The 8852-nt window shown below is 35.0% G+C and overlaps 1 non-coding gene across 1 annotated transcript; it reads right to left on the reverse strand.

The window, feature by feature from the left end:
* Window positions 1-3453: 3453 nt before the first annotated feature.
* LOC122280188 lies at window positions 3454-3560 on the reverse strand. Its single transcript, XR_006229775.1, has one exon. It is a non-coding gene; the product is annotated as a small nucleolar RNA R71 (small nucleolar RNA).
* Window positions 3561-8852: the final 5292 nt, after the last annotated feature.

An 8852-nucleotide genomic window follows, 5' to 3' on the forward strand; every position in this document is an offset into this window, starting at 1 on the left:
ATTTAAGAATAAGAGGTTTCGGCCATGACTATAGATGAAGGGTTAGCATATAGTGATTAAAGTTTTGAAGGAATGAAATTAATTCTTTTGCACGCAAGAGTTGTTATGTTTCAGCCATTGCATGATGCATGTGAAATTGTGAATGTTCACTTCGTGCTTGTTGATTGAATGCTTTAGAATTTATGATTTATAACATTGTTGCATGTTCTAATATTTTTAAGCCGTAACACGAAATGTACATTGATACGCATGATTATTTGATAAATGGTCATGATTAAGTTTAAGCATTTGCATATATCCCATGAAAGCACAAAGTTTCATAGTCCATATTACATGCAATGAGTTTTGTGAACTTTTCAAAAAGTGAACAAATCTTTTAAAGTTTTATCACGACCCCAAAGACAAGGACGGGGAAATACCTTAATGAAACTCTTTTGTCTACTCAAAAGTGTCTAAAATGGAGTGGGAACCCCTAGGTCAAATAAATATAGTCGACGGATCTTGAATGGTTTCTAAAAGAAAATGATACTGGAGCAAGGTTATACCTAAAGGTAATGGGTGCCCTACAATGAACACAAAAAGTGAACTACCATAATAAGAATGATTAAAAGGAAGATGCAGTGACCTTGGTCAAAGTGGGCCAATGGTTAATACGGTAACTGGCGGGGAACACAAAGTACATAAGGGAGCCGTGAGGTATTCATTTATATGTTAAAAGTTAAAGATTAAGGCCTTGAGCTCCAAGTCATGCTATGCTATGTTATATGAACAAAAACTCAAGCTCACATATATGTTTCAATGAACAAGTACGAAATGATGAAAAAGTGTTTTACGAATAAGTTATGAAAAGTTATGATACACGTGGTATTTTCAAAGGTCAAATGCATGGGTAAAGTTTCATATCTATACATTCGTTTTGAGTTTGCTTACATATGCTTACAATATTTGTTGCATGTTATTTTTAACTTATTGAGATTTATCAAAATCTCACTGTGGTAGTTTCCACTACCATTGCTCCACCCAAAATGGTAAAAGTTGTGACAAGTACCCAAGAGGATAGTAATGGGGAAACGCAAGAGACTAGCTCCCCAAATCCCTAAGGAGACTCCAAAGAGACTCAAGGTCTCTTTAGAGCCGTATATTTTGGAAAGGTTTGAAGTAGCCGACCAATTCATTACTAAAGTGTTGCAACTCTTTGAGCAGTTAAGGAGGATTATGAATCAGGACAAGGCCAAGTGGGATCGGCCTCACTAAAGGACTTTTGTTATGTGACCCTTTTTAAGATGGATGATTTGTTTTGGTGACTGATAAGTGTGATCTTCATTATTGTTTTATTTATAAAAAGTGTCAGTTTTCCTTTAATTCTATTGATTTTATTTTATATTTTTCTTTATTTTCTTGGATTTAAAAGAATGAGAAGATTTAGTACAGAAATAGAGCATTTTGGTACAAAAGAAGAAACTACAGATCTATATTGACAAGAGGCGACAAGATCTAAAAAAAGTCAAGGAGATTTGGGCGAGGAGACCCAAAGGCGAGTAAACTTTCCTCTTTGTAGGTGAGGAGACCCAAAGGCGAATAGACTTTCCTCTCGGTAGGCAAGGAGCTAGACTTACCGCTCAGTAATTTATCATCCTGGTCAATAGTCTTTCATCTCGATCAGGAACCTCACATCTTAGCCATTGGCTAAGTAGACCAGTTATATTTAGCAAACACGGCATTTATCCGATGGGATCCTCTCGAGATCAGAGCTTTGCAAATCTAGCCTCTTATCATTGAATCTTCCATTTTTTATAATCCCATTATTCTTGGGATAATTTTCTCTTTTGTTAACATTTATCTTTAGAAACTATTTTCCAGATTTTCAGTCTAGATTATAGCCGTAATTCTCTGATTTCATATTTCAAATTCAACATCTATTTAATCCCGACTCGTGGGATAAATAGGAGATCTGGAGAGTCAAAAGTTTTTTAGTCTAGAGTCAACATTTAATTCTTTATTCAATTATTATTCTTTAAGGAGGAGGTGGATCTGGAGAGCAAAAGCGAGAGCCGCATGCTTCATCAACCGACTCTGACGAAGAACACTAGTTTTATTCTTGGTTTCATTATGAACTAATTTTATTTTCTAGATCGTTGATGTAGTCTGGCATTGAATATACAATTTATACCAAGTTATTTTATTTTCAATATTCCCATGATTGAGTGTTTATTCCTTATTCCTTATTTTTAATGATTGCAATTTTCTTACTAATTATTGTTTGATCTATTAAATTGCAATGAGACCAATAGGTGATTTGTGATTAGAGTTTTAGGATTAAACACCATTAGTTGAGCGAAAGTAGAGATACTTTACTGTGATTAGTGTGATTTTCAACAAAAATCTAAAGAACTTAGTGAGTCTCCAATTAGTTAAATTCACATAGAGATATGGAGTTATTAGTTGGAGATATTTTTAATATTATTCGAGAAAAGATATTGAATAGTTAAGGGATTTTTATCATCAAATTGAAAATTTTGAGATTTTATAACGAAGAAGAATAAATTGTGTGGAATTTGTTAAGTGAAATCAAACGTTCTAAATCTATTTTTATTATATTTACAATCTTAATTTTAACACTCTTTTCTTTAGTTTAATTTAGTTAACCTATTCTTTAAATTTTGTTTTCCAAATAGTAATTAATTTAGTAAATTTCAGTATTCAATGGCATAATTAATTTATGTTGGTTCGATATCCGTCTTCTTTAAAATACTTTACTATTTGTTACGATTCTGTGCATTTGCAGATATTTTTACCTGAACAAATTTTTGGCGTCAATGCCAAGTATCAATTATTTGTTATTGATATTGATACTAGCTAGACTGTTACTAATTTGAATTTGAATTTTATTTATTTTTAAAAACTTGTTCAAATAGACCTCAGTTTTGCTTTTCTTCTATTTCTATTTCAAGATTTAGAAGTGTATGCCCCAATCTAACCAGTAGAGCCCACACTTTTCGATCCCAAGATTGAAAGAATTTTACGTAGAATCAATAAAAAGAAAAAGTAAGAGGCTACTGCATCTGCATTCACTATGGCCGACCAAAATAATAAAGCTTTAAGGGACTATGTTATGTCCTCGATTAATGGGACTACATCTAGTATAAGGAGGCCGGCTATACAAGCTAATAATTTTGAGATTAAGCCAGTGATAATTCAAATAATACAGCAAACTATTCAGTTAGGGGGCTGTCACTAGAAGATCATAATATCCATATTACAAATTTCTTGGAAATTTGTGATACTTTAAACATAATGGAGTGACAGATGATGCTATTAGATTGAGAATTTTCTTTTTTCAGTTAGGGATTAAGTGAAGGCCTGGTTGAACTCTTTATTGCTCGGCATTATCACTACTTGGGAGGAGTTGGCACAAAATGTTTTCTTGAAATATTTCCCCCAACCAAGACAGCGAAACTGAGGAATGATATTACTACCTTCACCCAATTTGAGGGTGAATCTCTATATGAAGCATGGGAAAGATGCAAAGATATGTTGCGCAAGTGCCCTCATCACGATCTCCCATGGCTTCAAGTACAAACATTTTACAATGGTTTAGGAGTTACAAATAGACCCATGGTTGATGCAGCCACAGGAGGAGCTTTAATGAGTAAGATGCATGAAGCGGTCGATGAGCTTTTGGAAGAGCTGGCATCTAACAATTATCAATGAACTACAGAGAGAGAAATCCCAAGGAAGATAGCCAGCGTCGTTGAGCTTGACTCTATGTCTGCAATTGTAGCACAGTTGGCAAATCTATCCAAACAACTAGGTAAGATGAACGTTAATGCTATTCAAACTAATGTTGTTTGTGATCATTGCGCAAGAAACCATTCAAGTGTAGATTCCCAAGTGGGGAATCCTTTTGCCCAACCAAGTTATGAACAAACCCATTACGTGTCCAATTTCCAACATCAAAACAATCCTTATTCAAATACGTTCAATCCCAAATAGAGAAATCACTCCAATTTTTCATGAAGCAATAATCAAGGGCCAGCTAGAACCTCAACAGTTTCCACAGCAAGAGAAGAAACTGACGCTTAAAGATATGTTTATACTGTACATGCAAAAGACTGATATGGTGATCCAAAATAACTCGACTTCAATCCACAATCTTGAGGCTCAAATCGGTCAGCTCTCAAACATTCTTACCGAGAAGACTACAAGGACTTTGCCAAGCAACACTATGACCAATCCGAAAGAACATGTCAAGGCAATAGCCTTGAGAAGTGGGCGGACATATGAGCAACCACAAGTGGCAACTACCGAGCAGGAAAATCATGGGAGGCCAAGATGAAGGAAGTAGAGCAAGAAGTGGCCGACCAACAAACTGAGAAGACTAAGGAGCATAAAAGGGCTTCAAAACCCAAGAAATCCAAGAAGTTTACATTTGAAACTCATTCTCCTTCAATTTATGATCCACCAATTCCTTTTTTGCAGAGATTAAGAAAAAATAAGATTGATAATCAGATCTCTAAATTTCTAAGTATATTTAAGCAATTGCATATTAATATTTCTCCCATTGAAGCCTTAGAGAAAATGACTAAATATGCTAAATTTTTTTAAGGATATATTATCAAACAAGGAAAAATTGAAAGAGCATGAGACTGTGATGCTAACTGAGGAGAGCAATAAAATTTTACAAAAAGAAGCTGCCACCTAAGTTGAAAAATCCATGGAGTTTCACAATCCCTTGCACTATAGAAAACTCCTATTTTGATAAAGTTTTATGCAACTAAGGGGTAAGTATTAATCTAATGCCTTGCTCTGTTTTCAAGAAACTAGGTCTTTGAGAAGTAAAGCCGACCTCCATCTCTTTGCAGTTGGTGGAAAAATCTATTAAATACCCGAGAGGACTCATTGAGGACGTACTGGTGAAAGTTGATAAGTTCATCTCCCCGGTTGACTTCGTTGTGCTCAATATATGAAGACGAGGATATCCCTTTAATACTAGGCCGACCTTTCCTTGTGACGAGGAGAACCTTAATTGATGAACAACAAAGGAAACTCATTTTGAGGGTCGACGAGTAGCAGGTCACTTTTGATGTATTTAAATATATGGAATTCCCTTACAAGGTATATTTTTGTTATCAAATAAGCAACCGAGACGGGGTCATAATCGATGAGACTTATAGAGCTGAATTTCCAAAGCTACCACTTGAGGTATGTCTTACTCACTTTACATCTATGAAATCTGAAGAAAAAGAGGTTAGGGAATGTGAGCGATATTTGGAAGCTACACCATCCTTTTCTCTTTCAATAAAACCGAAAGTGGAAGAGTTAAATTTATCTCATCTGACATCTCTAAGTACAGAACCACCCAAGCTTGAGCTCAAACAGTTTCGATCAAATTTAAGGGGTAAGCTTTTTTAGGCCAAGACTCTACTTTTCCAGTTACGATTAACAATTCCTTCAGTAATGTAGAGGAGGAGAAGTTGCTGAGAGTCTTGCAGGAATATAAGATGGCCTTGGGTTGGACCATCTAGGACATCAAAGGAATTAGTTCTTCAATTTGCATGCATAAGATTTTAATGAAGGATAATTTTAAGCCAATCGTCCAATCCCAAAGAAGATTGAATCCATCCATGCAAGAAGTGGTGCATAAAGAAATACTGAAGCTGTTAAATGCCGAGATTATCTATCCGATTTGGGACAATGCATGGGTAAGTCCGGTACAAGTCCTCCCAAAGAAAGGTGGGAAAATTATGATCAAGAATGAAAACAATGAACTTATACCAACAAGGATGGTCACGTGATGGCGAATATGCATAGATTATAGAAGACTTAATGATGCAACTTGGAAAGACCATTTTTCATTACCTTTTATTGATAAGATGCTAGAAAGACTTGTTGGCCATGCTTAATACTATTTTCTGGATGAATATTATGGTTATAATCAAATAGTCATTGCACCTGAAGATCAACAGAAGATTGTTTTCTCTTGTCCGTATGGAACATTTGCATATAGGCGAATGCCTTTTGATCTTTGCAATGCGCCAACCACATTCCAAAGATGCATGATGTCCATCTTCTCAGATATGGTGGAAAAATTTTTAGAAGTGTTCATGGATGACTTTTCGATTTTTAAGTATTCTTTTGACAATTGTTTGTCTAACTCATCTTCAGTATTGCAAAGATGTGAGGAGACCAATCTAGTTTTGAATTGGAAAAAATACCACTTCATGGTCGAGGAAGAGATAGTGCTTGGCCACCAAATTTCCTTTAAGGAAATTAAAATTGACCAAGCAAAAATAAAAGTGATCGACAATCTCCCACCACCAGCCAATACGAAGGGCGTGAGAAGTTTCTTAGGACACGCTAGGTTCTACCATTAGTTTATTAAGGATTTTTTTAAAATTACTAAACCTCTCTGCAATTTATTGATTAAAAGCACTTGATTTGAATTTTCAAATGAATGCTTGCATACTTTTGAAACTCTGAAAAAGAAATTAATTTCAGCAACTATAATTAAGTCACCGGATTGGAATTTACTGTTTGAATTAATGTGTGATGCCTCTGACCATGCAATAGGGGCTGTTTTGGGGCAGAGAAAAGATAAAAAATTTCATGTTATTTAGTATGCAAGTAGGACTTTAACAGAAGCCCAACTTAATTATGCCATTACTAAAAAAGAACTATTAGCAGTGATATTTGCATTTGACAAGTTTCGTTCTTATTTGATAGGGTTAAAGTAGTTGCCTACATCGATCACTCTACTCTTAAATATTTGCTGTCGAAAAGGAATGCCAAACCAAGACTGTTAAGATGGATTTTTCTTTTACAATATTTCGATTTGAAAATAAAAGATAAGAAAAGTACTGAGAATGTAATTGCCGACCACTTTTATCTCGTTGTGAGCTTAAAGAGGGGGTTGGCAAGGAAAAATTCTCAATTAATGAGACCTTCCTAGACAACCAATTGATGGCTATACAAGTCGTTCCATAGTATACCGACATGGTAAATTATTTGGTGTCAAGAATTCTACCGTCCGAGATGACATATCAACAAAAGAAGAAATTCTTCTCCAACTTGAAATATTATTTTTGGGAGAAACATTTTCTATGCTAACACTGCGTGGACTAGATAATTAGGATATATGTGTCTAAATAGGAGATGAAGAGCATACTCAGACACTGCCACTCATTGGAAGCAGGTGGCCACTTTGGTGGAGCAAAAAGGGTAGCGAAAATTTTACAATGTAGCTTTTATTGACCGAGTATGTCAAAGGGTTGGCAATATTTCTAGGAAACATGAGATGCCTTTAAATAACATTTTAGTGATTAAATTATTTGATGTTTAGGGTATAGATTTCATGGGTCCTTTTCCATCCTCATATTCTAATAAATTTATTTTTATGGCCGTAGATTATGTTTCCAAATGGGTGGAAGCAGTCACCTGCCGACCAATAATGCGAGGGTCGTAGTGAATTTCCTGTGGAAGAATATCTTTTCCTGACTAGGCACTCCGAGGGCCATAATCAGTAATGGCAGGAAGCATTTTTGCAATTGCCAATTTGAAGCGCTATTAAGTATGGAGTTACACATCATGTGGCAACATCATACCATCCTCAAACGAGTGGCAAGGTTGAGGTGTTTAATCAAGAGTTGAAACGCATACCAAAGAAGACCGTGAGTATCTCTTGGATAGACCGGTTGAGAATGTTAGATGATGCTCTATGGGCCTATTGGACAGTATTCAAAAAACTGATCGAGATGTCCCCTTATCGGCTCGTTTGTGAAAAAGCATGTCATCTATCCGTGGAGCTGGAACACAGAGCCTATTGGGTGACGAGGATACCAAACTTTGATTTACAAGCGGCCAATGAGAAGAGAAAATTGCAAATCAACGAGATGCATGAATTCCGCAATGATGCTTATGATAATGCTCGGATTTACAAAGTTTAAACTAAAAGATGGCATGATTAAGCATATTTTTAGAAGGGAATTTGAAATCGGGCAAAAAGTTTTATTATTTAACTCAAGTCTTTGACTCTTCCCTAGAAAGTTGCGCTCTTCGGTGGTTGGGACCGTTTGTGGTGACCCGTGTCTTTCTCTATGAGGCGGTTGAAATCCATCACAAGACAAAATGGACATTTATTTCAAAAAATGATAGAGATTAAAACCCTGTGTGGATGGAGACTTAATTCAAAAAATGTTCCATCGATCTTGCCAATGATAAATGATGAGAGGATAATGTATATCTACAGACTTTAAATAAAGCGCTTTTGGGAGGCAATCCAAGTTTTTATTTTTCTCTTTAAATTTTATTTTTGTTTAATCTTATTCTTTTGCTTTATTTTGAAGGAATAAAGAGGCCGGGGAGATCTCTAAGGAGTACATCACTGCACCTTCAATGAAAATATTCAATTAAAAAAAAAAATAGGGGAGCATTTCTTAACTTCTCCCATCCTCTTTCTTATTGAGGACAATGTAATATTTAAGTTTGGGGGAAGGGAATTTATTTTATTTTTATTTATTTTGAAAACAAATAATAATAATAATAACAGTATGGTTTGATGAATAAAAAGCCTATGATAAGAATATGATTGAAATTGATTATAATTTTTAGAAAAAATTCTCATTGCTTAAGTCTAGTTGTTAATTCTTTACTTGATCGTGCTTAATTTGATATTTTCTATGTTCAATGAATGCTTATGATGATCATTAATCTTTTTGCATACATAGAGAAATTTTTATGTGAATTTTGTGAATTTGTATGGTCTCAACTTACTCTAGAACTTGTTTGATTACACTCGAGGCGAAATCCTAGACAGAATATTATTGGGGAGATGATTAAGGCATTCTTTGGACCAA

This window comes from Carya illinoinensis, chromosome 10 (assembly GCF_018687715.1).
Source record: "Carya illinoinensis cultivar Pawnee chromosome 10, C.illinoinensisPawnee_v1, whole genome shotgun sequence".
NCBI classification, from domain to species: Eukaryota; Viridiplantae; Streptophyta; class Magnoliopsida; order Fagales; family Juglandaceae; genus Carya; species Carya illinoinensis.